Source organism: Gekko japonicus, unplaced genomic scaffold (genome assembly GCF_001447785.1).
Source record: "Gekko japonicus isolate JY-2015 unplaced genomic scaffold, Gekko_japonicus_V1.1 scaffold2580, whole genome shotgun sequence".
Classification (NCBI taxonomy): Eukaryota; Metazoa; Chordata; class Lepidosauria; order Squamata; family Gekkonidae; genus Gekko; species Gekko japonicus.
In genome coordinates, this window is record NW_015169257.1 from 44,590 (window position 1) to 54,568 (window position 9,979).

The following is a 9,979-nucleotide window of genomic DNA, read 5'->3' on the forward strand; positions in this document are numbered from 1 at the left end:
TCATCCGCGTCTTCGCCCTCGCTGTCTCGTTGAGCGTGTATACTGGGCTCTGCCACCCGCTGGCGGACCTCCTTCGTGGACTTCTCCGCTGCTTCCGCGGCCACGGCCTCTTCGTAGGCCACTGCCCAGGTCAGGGTGGTGCGGGCGAACAGCCTCTGTTGCAGCCTTTCATCTTTGAGACCGCAGACGAGACGGTCTCTGAGGGCTTCCTCCACGTTGTGGAAATTACATGGCCGTGCGGCTTTGCGAAGGGCCGCCACGAAATCTGCGATGGTCTCGCCTCCGGCCTGGTTCCGCTTGTAAAAAGCGTGCCGGCAGGCGATCTCCGACGGTTGTGGAGAATAGTGAGCCTTAAGCTTCTCCGTGATGTCAGCGTAGGTGACAGTCTTTATATCAGTTGGGGCCACCAACGACCTGGCTATGTCGAAGGTCCCCTTCCCGCAGGAACTCAGGAGGCATGCCCGTTTCTTCGCCTCATCGGTGATGTCGTGGGTCTCCAGATGGAACTCGAACCTGGACAGGTAGGAGTCCCAGTCTTCTGAGGAGGGTTCGAAGCACTCGAACTTCTGGCTTCCAGCCATCGGGGGAGACTTGGGCACCGGAGCTGGTGGCGCCTCCGCCGGATCGGCTGCTGTGCTCTGCCCGCTTTCTTCCGAGTCCGAAGTGTGGATGTCCGCAGGGTTGCCTACCTGCTCTAACATCCCACCTTCGTCGCCAATTGTTAGATCGCGCTAACAAAGGACTCGTACAGTGATTCAGCAAGTGATTCAGCTTTATTGGAAGTAACGAGCAAGCACTAACTCAGTAAGAAACCAGAACAGAACACAGTGGGAGCTTATGCTCCTTTTAAACATAACCGGGCTAATGTAGCCACGCCTATTTACAAATAACAACCAATGAGATTGCTAGAATAAAGACCAATGGGAGTCTTTCCCTCCTAGGGAATGGTATCGTTCTGATTGGTCGCTGTTACGAAGCGACCAATAGGAAGTTCGCTCAGAGGAGCCCTGGTCTGGCTCGAAGCTTAACATGGGAGTCCTATGAGGTGATTCATGTAATCATTTCAATACATTACAGTATAAATCCAATCTCCTCCTCCTCCTCCTCTTCTTCCTCTTCCTCTTCCTCTTCCTCTTCTTCTTCTTCTTGGTGTCACGAGCCCACTTCCTTCCCCTTGCCTGATACCTTATAGGCCTGACAAGCTGCCAATCCTGGCTTGCCTGTTCCTTCCTGTCACACTGATTTGTGGTAAGAGCTAAACAGAAGTCTAAAGGACTCTGGTCCCTCAGTGCTTGCCACTGGCTACACTCTGCCAGCTGTTCTAATAGGAAATCAGGACCTCGGATTCCAGGCAGCTGCAGTGACTCCTTAGAGCTGCTAGCTCTGGGTTAGGAAATACCTGGAGATTTTGGGGGTGGAGCCTGGGGAGGGCGGGGTTTGGGGAGGGGAGGCACCTCAGCAGGGTAGAATGCCATAGAGCCCACTCTCCAAAGAAGGTGTTTTCCCCCTAGGGGAACTGATCTTTGTTGTCTGGAGATCTGTTGTAATAACAGGAGATCTCCAGGTGCCACCTGGAGACTAACTAACAATCATTTAAGGAAATAGATGAGTAAATAGGAATCATGTATGACTTAACATCCCATAAGGCTCCAAATATTTCTTAAACATTCAATAGTGGCCCTGGTCACACGGCAAATATGTCGTGGGAGAGGCACGGATGGTGGGCGGATTATCCGGGCGCGATCACACCCAAATATCTGGGAAGTGGAGCCCACCCGTGGCTTACCGCCGACAATGCGCGTTAAAAAACTAGTACCTCCAAGGTACTAGTAAATGTTTGCCGCGGGCTGCCTCCAGACCCCCGTGGTGTGATCGCGCCGGCGCGCGGCATTCCCCCTCCAGTCCCTCGTTTACCTGCCGGCGCCAAGGGAAGTACCCGTGGCGTGCCGCCGGCGCGTCTGATCGTGTAATCGCAGCTCAAACTGCGCCGGGGCAATTAGCCACGCCTCCCCCCCACGATATCCAGCCCGTGTGACCGGGGCCAGTATTCAATACATGAAACACAAGAAACACAATAGAAAGGCTGGAGATCCAAAGCAGTATCTACCATTTACACTTTGAGACTCTCAAAAGAAAATTTCACAATTGAAATGGACTGAAAAAACATGGTTTTCAAATGTCCATAAAGCAAAGCAAATACATCCACTACTTGAAACTCCAGGTAAACAACATAAAGCCCGCTCACACGAGAGGATTAGGGCCGGGAGAGGAACGGATCGGGGGCAGAGCAAACGGGCGCAATCCCACCGCAACATTTGGGAAGCGTTGTGTGCCCGTCCCCGATCCAGCCCTTCCGGCGATAATCCGCACCAAAAAAGAACCACCTACCGAGGTGGTTCTTTTCGAACGGCCGCATCAAAGCCGGCCGTGGGATCGCCAGCTCGTTCTTCCACTAGCGCATCCCTGGGTCCTGGCCGAACTGCGCATGCTCAGACATGCGCAGTTTGGCAGCCTCCTGTGGCTTCCTGCCCAGTCTCCCCCGCATCTGACTGTGCCGGGGAGCAATTGCACGGCGGCTCACGGGATCTGTATGATCCCGCCGCCGCGAGCCCATTCTTTTTGTCCCTTGTGTAGCAGGGACCATAAAGTACGTTGCTGTTCTCTCTAAGCTGTGGAGTCCTGTGAGCAAAAATTCTACTATGTGAGTGACTGGCATTAAAGTTGTGAGTGAGCGATTTGGCTGCTGCATCAATGAGTTTGCTCTGGAGCCCTCCTTCCTGTGCTAAGACAAAAATGTGTGAGTCAGAGGCTAAAAAACTGTGAGCTGGCTCACACTGACTCAGCTTAGAGGGAACACTGGTTGCGATCAGAAAGTAGACCCAGTCCTTAGGACTTGAAACAGACAATAATAAATAGGCTGCAGTCAACTTATCCTCCAGATTATTCAACAAGTTTTCGATTCCTTCATCAGGACTGCAAACAGGCCCTGATTCCCAGCATGGCTCCAGAAGGAACACAGTGACTCCATCAGTAGTGGTTTAATCACAGCTTCTTTCAAGGCACAGGTCAAGCCTCTTCCCACAATGAGACATTAATCAATATCATAAGACTGATTTAGTCTCCCGAAGCTGTTATCAGAAAGGGTATGAATCCAGAGCACATGTTGCAGGGATGAACTACTTCTTCCAGAGATCCCGGTTCTGATAACCAGGGCTTTTTTTGTAGAAAAAGCCCAGCAGGAACTCATTAGCATAATAGGCCACACCCAATAGCAGAAACTCATTAGCATATTGGGCGACACCCCTGACAGCACCACTCATTAGCATATTAGGCCGCACCCACATGTTACCAGAAGTGTGGTCATCCAGCCACGCCCACCTTTTGCTTGTTATTCTGTTTACCTTGTTTGTTGTCAAAACCCAGGGCTTTTTTTGTAGCAGGAACTCCTTTGCATGTTAGGCCACACACCCCTAATGAAGCCAATCCTAATGAGTTTCTGCTGTTGGGTGTGGCCTATTATGCTAATGAGTTCCTGCTGGGCATGGCCAGCTCAGGAGCCAGCCGGAACTCCGTTCCTGTGCGTTCCTGCCCAAAAATAGCCCTGCTGATAACGATAGCTGGGTATATCAAGCAGCAGAAGAGAACACACAGTAATACTAAATAAGCAATGGAAAGGGATGTGCATGTCTGCCGCTAAACCGAATAAACAGATGTGAAAATATATTGTAAGCGCCTTGTGAAGCAAAAAGTGCCCATGAAGGGTTAACTTATATGATAATTTGTTGGCTAGCACAGCTGTTTCAGTTTAGTACTGTTAGCGTGTTGATCTCTAGGGCAGGCGGACGCACCAATTAACCTGATTGAAAAGAACCATCTTGATTGTAAAGTGGTGCATTTGGTGTTTTGTGGGAAAAAAGTATAACATAACCCCCCAGCTGGGGGATAGTTAGCCTAGGGGATTTCAGGAGTTCCCGTATCCTTATTGTGCCTGCGGACTTCAACACAACGCCAAGCTTCTCGTCTTGATTTATCGCTGCGTCTCCTGAAGATGACGCTGTTAAAATCAGGAAGTTTTAGGCAGTGTTATTATTTTCCTTTGTGCTCTCGGAAGTGTTTTGTTGCTGGATTTGTTTTATCCCTTTTGTTTTCTTTTCTTAAAATAAATATATGATTTTTAAAACCCAACTGTTGGTTTGTATGTGCTCAAAAACCCTGTGACTCACGCGAGAGCCTCGCTACCTTGACACGCCTATATAACATACTACACTGTAACAATGAGTTATTCAATAAATTATAAGACATTCATTTGTGCTGAGCATTCAATATTCCAAGTAAATAACATACAATATGCATTCAGGTAAGCAACATCCAATATTCATTCATTCATTCAACGAAGGTTCCGGATTACAAGCTTCATTTCGGGGGGGGGGGTGTCTTCTTCAAGAATAACTTGGTGATTATCGTTTTCCATAAGCAACAGTTTTCAGGATTCCATTCAGGACGTCTCCAAACGTCTCAAAAGGCACAAAATTTCAATAGTGCAGAAGACGGGCACACAGTCACAGTTCATAAATAAAGCACTCTCTATCCTTGCCAAAGGAGCTGCGGTGGCTCAAGTGGCTAAGACGCTGAACTGCAGGCTGTGGAAGGTCAGTAGTTCAGCAGTTTAAGACCCGGGTGCAGCATGATGGAGTGAGCTCCCATCTCTAGTTCCAGCTCCTGCCAACCTAGCAGTTCGAAAGCAAGAAATTGCAAGTAGATAAATAGGTACCGCTTCGGTGGGAAGGTAATAGCGTTCCGTGCGCCTTGATGTTTAGTCATGCCGGCCACGTGACCACGGAAACGTCTTCAGACAGCGCTGGCTCTTCGGCTTGGAAACGGAGATGAGCACCGCAACCCTAGAGTTGGATTCGACTGGCTTTCGAGCAAGGGAAACTTTACCTTTATCCTTGCCAAGCCGGTACCAAAATCTCTGCTTTTTTCCAGTGCCGCAAGCACTCCGTAGCCTTGGTGCTCAGAAAGGCAGCTGCTGTGTTGCTATGGATTTACTGATAGCTGAAATGGAGTTTGCAATTAACACTGCATGTCTGTAATTTACATACCTCTGTCTCCGAAGTCTCCTCTCCAGCTGTTTCCAAGTTGGGAAATCTCTCCTGTGCTTGAAAGTCGGGCTAGTGCAAATGTGTAATTCATTGCAGAGAACGAATCCAGCAGGTGGAAAGAAGGGGGGGGGGACCAAAAACCCTTTCCTTGCCAAAAGTTCAGAAATTTCACCTGGCAATGGCTACGAAATTTCAGAAACTGATGTGCCACGACAGAACAGAAACAGAACAAGTAAATGTCCCCACTGGAGTCTTGGTAGATTTTGTCTGCTTCTGCCCAGACCTGGAGGATTGTGCAGTGCTTTCCTGCTCACCTTATAAGTTGCAAAATAGGTGCGGCAGGAAAGGAAGAGACAGCCTGTGTCCTACCCACCTTCCCTAATATTCAAAACATCCACCTGGGAATGTTAATTAGCATTCGATGATGATTTTTTATTTGCTTTGGCTTGAACTCCTAAAGAAGCCATGAGAAAACACATCTCCACCCATCCTGGAAATTCACTGCCACAGGAGGTGGTGGTGGCTACAAGCATGGATGGCTTCAAGAGGGAATTAGATAAGCGTATGGAGGAGAGGTCCATCCGGGACTATTAGCCACAAGGTATAGATAGGAACTCTCGGTCTGGGGCAAGGGATGCTCTGTATTCTTGGTGCTTGGGGGGGCAAGAAGGGAAGGGCTTCTAGTGTCCTGGCCCCACTGCTGGACCTCCTGATGGCAACTGGTATTTTTGGCCACTATGTGACAGAGTGTTGGACTAGATGGGCCATTGGCCTGATCCAACATTGGCTTCTATGTTCTTATAGGAACTCTCAGTCTGGGGCACGTGATGCTCTGTCTTCTTGGTGCTTGGGGGGGGCAACAGTGGGAGGGCTTCTAGTGTCCTGGCCCCACTGCTGGACCTCCTGATGGCAACTGGTATTTTTGGCCACTATGTGACAGAGTGTTGGACTAGATGGGCCATTGGCCTGATCCAACATTGGCTTCTCTTATGTTCTTATAGGAACTCTCAGTCTGGGGCACATGATGCTCTGTCTTCTTGGTGCTTGGGGGGGGGCAACAGTGGGAGGGCTTCTAGTGCCCTGGCCCCACTGCTGGACCTCCTGATGGCAACTGGTATTTTTGGCCACTCTGTGACAGAGGGTTGGACTAGATGGCCCATTGGCCTGATCCAACATTGGCTTCTCTTATGTTCTTATAGGAACTCTCAGTCTGGGGCACGTGATGCTCTGTCTTCTTGGTGCTTGGGGGGGGCAACAGTGGGAGGGCTTCTAGTGTCCTGGCCCCACTGCTGGACCTCCTGATGGCACCTGGTATTTTTGGCCACTCTGTGACAGAGGGTTGGACTAGATGGGCCATTGGCCTGATCCAACATTGGCTTCTCTTATGTTCTTAACAGAATGTGCACAGCCCACCTGGTTGTCAGCCAACTTACAATTTTCAAGGGGGGGGGAGTTCTTCCTTTCCCCCTTCAACATTTAATATTGTTAGATTGGCTTGAGTGTTTTTTTTGGAACTGTTCCACCCTGCAGGGGTGGCCTGCAGCAGGTAGTCCCACCAGTGAACACTGCAGCCCAAGGGGAACTCGCTTGCAGCAGCTTTTGCTATGGTGCGGGGGCCGATCCTCACTCACGGGAGAGGCCAGGAGAGGGCGCTGTTGAAGAGATCCCCACTGACCCTTTCAACCCAGTAAACACAGAGATGAACTCTCAGTTGACACACAGCTTATTGAGCAACTACATGGTAGACAAATCACTGAAGCATACCGCCTGTCTTCCCAAGAAGCAAGGGACCTACTCAGGCCCATAGCCAGGATTTTGTGGCTTGTGGGGCAATTTCCCCCCCCCCTGGTGGGGCTGAAGTTCTCAGTGTAGAAAGAAATGCTTTCTTTGGGCAAAATGGTTAATAGGCTAAGGGTGAATGCTTGCGTAAGAACACCTATGTAGAACAGACAGCTTGAGAAGACTCAGAGAGAGAGAAGAGCGGCTGAGTCATATGATCTCGGAAGCGAAGAAGAAGAAGAAGAAGAAGAAGAGATTGGATTTATACCCCGCCCTTCACTACCCAAAGGAGTCTCAGTGCAGCTTATAAACTTTTTTCCCTTCCCCTCCCCACAACAGACACCCTGTGAGGTAGGTGGGGCTGAGAGAGCTCTGACAGAAACTGCTCTTTTTCAAGGACAGCTCTTATCAGAACTACGGCTTTCCCAAGGTCATCCAGCCAGGTGCAAGTGGAGGAGTGGGGAATCAATCCCAGTTCTCCCAGATTAGAGTCCACACACTTAACCGCTAAGCAGGGCTAACTGTGGTTAGTACTTAGATGGGAGACTTCCTTGCAATACCGCAGGCTTTATTCGGCCACCTCTCTGAATATTCTCCGGGGGCCCAGTAGGGGTCAGTCATGAGAAGTCAATGTGACTTTCTCCACCAGAAGTCAACGTGAATATGCTCCAGGCCCCCATTAGGGGTCAGTCACAAGAAGTTGATGTGACTTCCTCCACCAGAAGTCAATGTGAATATCCTCCAGGCCCCTTCCCCTCCCCACAACAGACACCCTGTGAGGGGGGTGGGGCTGAGAGCGCTCTTCACAGAAACTGCCCTTTTTCAAGAGCAGCCCTTATCAGAACTATGGCTTGCCCAAGGTCATCCAGCCAGGTGCAAGTGGAGGAGTGGGGAATCAAACCCGGTTCTCCCAGATAAGAGTCCATGCACTTAACCACAACACCAAACTGGCTGTGTATCAATGGCTGTGTATCAATGGCTGTGTAATGGCTGTGTATCAATGGTTACTAGCCCTGGTGATTGTGGACAATCTCCACATTCAGAAGCACTAATCCTCTGAATTCCAGAGCCAGGGGACAACATCAGGGGAAGGCCTTGGCCTCTCTGCCCTGTTGTTGACCATCCAGAAGAACTGGTAGGCCACTGGGAGAGACAGGATGCTGAACTAGATGGACCACTGGTTTGATCCAACAGGACTCTTAGGCTCTAATGAAGGCCTTGGTCACAATGCCCTGTTATTGGCCCTCTAGAGGAACTGGTTGGCCACTGTGTGAGACAGGATGCTGGACTAAATGGACCATAGGTCTGATCCAGCAGGGCTCTTCTTATGTTCTTAGGAAGGCCTTGGCCTCTCTGCCCTGTTGTTGGCCCTCCAGAGGAACTGGTTGGCCACTGTGTGAGACAGGATGCTGGACTAGAGGGACCATTGGTCTGATCCAGCATGGCTCTTCTGATGTTCTTATGTTCTGTACCGACTTTAGTTTCTGGGCAGTCCTCAGGGGCAGCCCCACGTATAATGCATTGCGGTAATTTGATCTAGATGCACCACTAGGGCATGCATCACAGTGAGAATATCGTTCCTCCACAGGAACGGCCACAGCTGGCTCACCAGCCAAAGCTGCAGAAAGGTACCCCTGGCCACCACTGCCCCTTGTTTATCCAACAGAATCCTCAGGCTCTAGAGAACCCCCAAACTATGAACCTGCTCTTTTAGGAAGAGTGCAACCCCCCCTCCCAGAACAGGAGATATCCTTTTAAAACTTTTCCCCCACCAGTAGCACCTCCATTTTGTCAGAATTAAGTTTCAGTTTGTTAGCCCTCCTCATCCATTCCAAAACTGCTTCCAAGCACTTGTTCACAATTTCCACAGCTTCCCACCACTGGAAGTATGAGATAGAGCTGACAGTCATCCGCATGTTGGTGGCATCTCAGCCCAGATATCAAGATGACCTCTCTCGGCAGCTTTATGTAGATATTGATCATCATCATCAGCAGCAGCATCTCAACTTACAAATCACCTGTTCCCTACAATGTAAGGCTTTATAACAGATGGCATCAGACAATTTCTTTGCTTTCCCATTCTGAACTGAGTGGCTGACTTGCAGGCAGGTGAGGAGAGGGCCAAAGCAAAGATGGAGGGAAAAGAAGAGGGAGGAAAAGAGGAGGGTGCTGGCTATGATGGAACCGTCACTGTTCTCAGCCAAAGGCTTGGTGGAACATCTCGTGGGCACTCCATGAAATTGCTGAGCGGTCGGGTTAGAACAGATAAAAGGAAGTCCTTCTTCACCCAAAGAGTGATTCACGCATGGAATTCACTGCCACAGGAGGAGGTGGTGGCTACAAGCATGGATGGCTTCAAGAGGGAATTAGATAAGAATATGGAGCAGAGGTCCATCGGTGACTATTAGCCACAAGGTATAGATAGGGACTCTGGGGCAAGTGATGCTATGTATTTTTGGTGCTTCGGGGGGTCAATAGTGGGAGGGCTTCTAGTGTCCTGGCCCCACTGGTGGACCTCCTGATGGCACCTGGTATTTTTGGCCACTGTGTGACACAGAGTGTTGGACTGGATGGGCCATTGGCCTGATCCAACATTGGCTTCTCCTATGTTCTTATGATAAGCATATGGAGCAGAGGTCCATCAGTGGCCATTAGCCACAAGGTGCAGATAGGAACTCTCAGACTGGGGCAAGGGATGCTCTGTATTCTTCATGCCTGGGGAGGGGGCAACAGTGGGAGGGCTTCTAGTGTCGTGGCCCCACTGCTGGACCACGAACCAAAAAGGGCTAAGCTAAACCATATATATAAAAGTACAAATATTTATTAAGGTGTACACATGTTAAAACTTTCCTGATTAAAAATTACTTTGTCTAAGATCAGACTATAAAAGCCTATCCACTATACATACATATGATGGATAAATACTTTACAACTGAAGACCAAACGTGTTTTGGCCCCTAAGGGCCTTCCTCAGTGGTCACTATTATCTATATATTCTAGACACAGATTCAAAGACCTGTTACAGAGTTTTAGTACACATATAATTAACCCGGGTGTTGTTTCCTGAAATTGTTCAAAGAAAAATAGAGCGGGGGGGG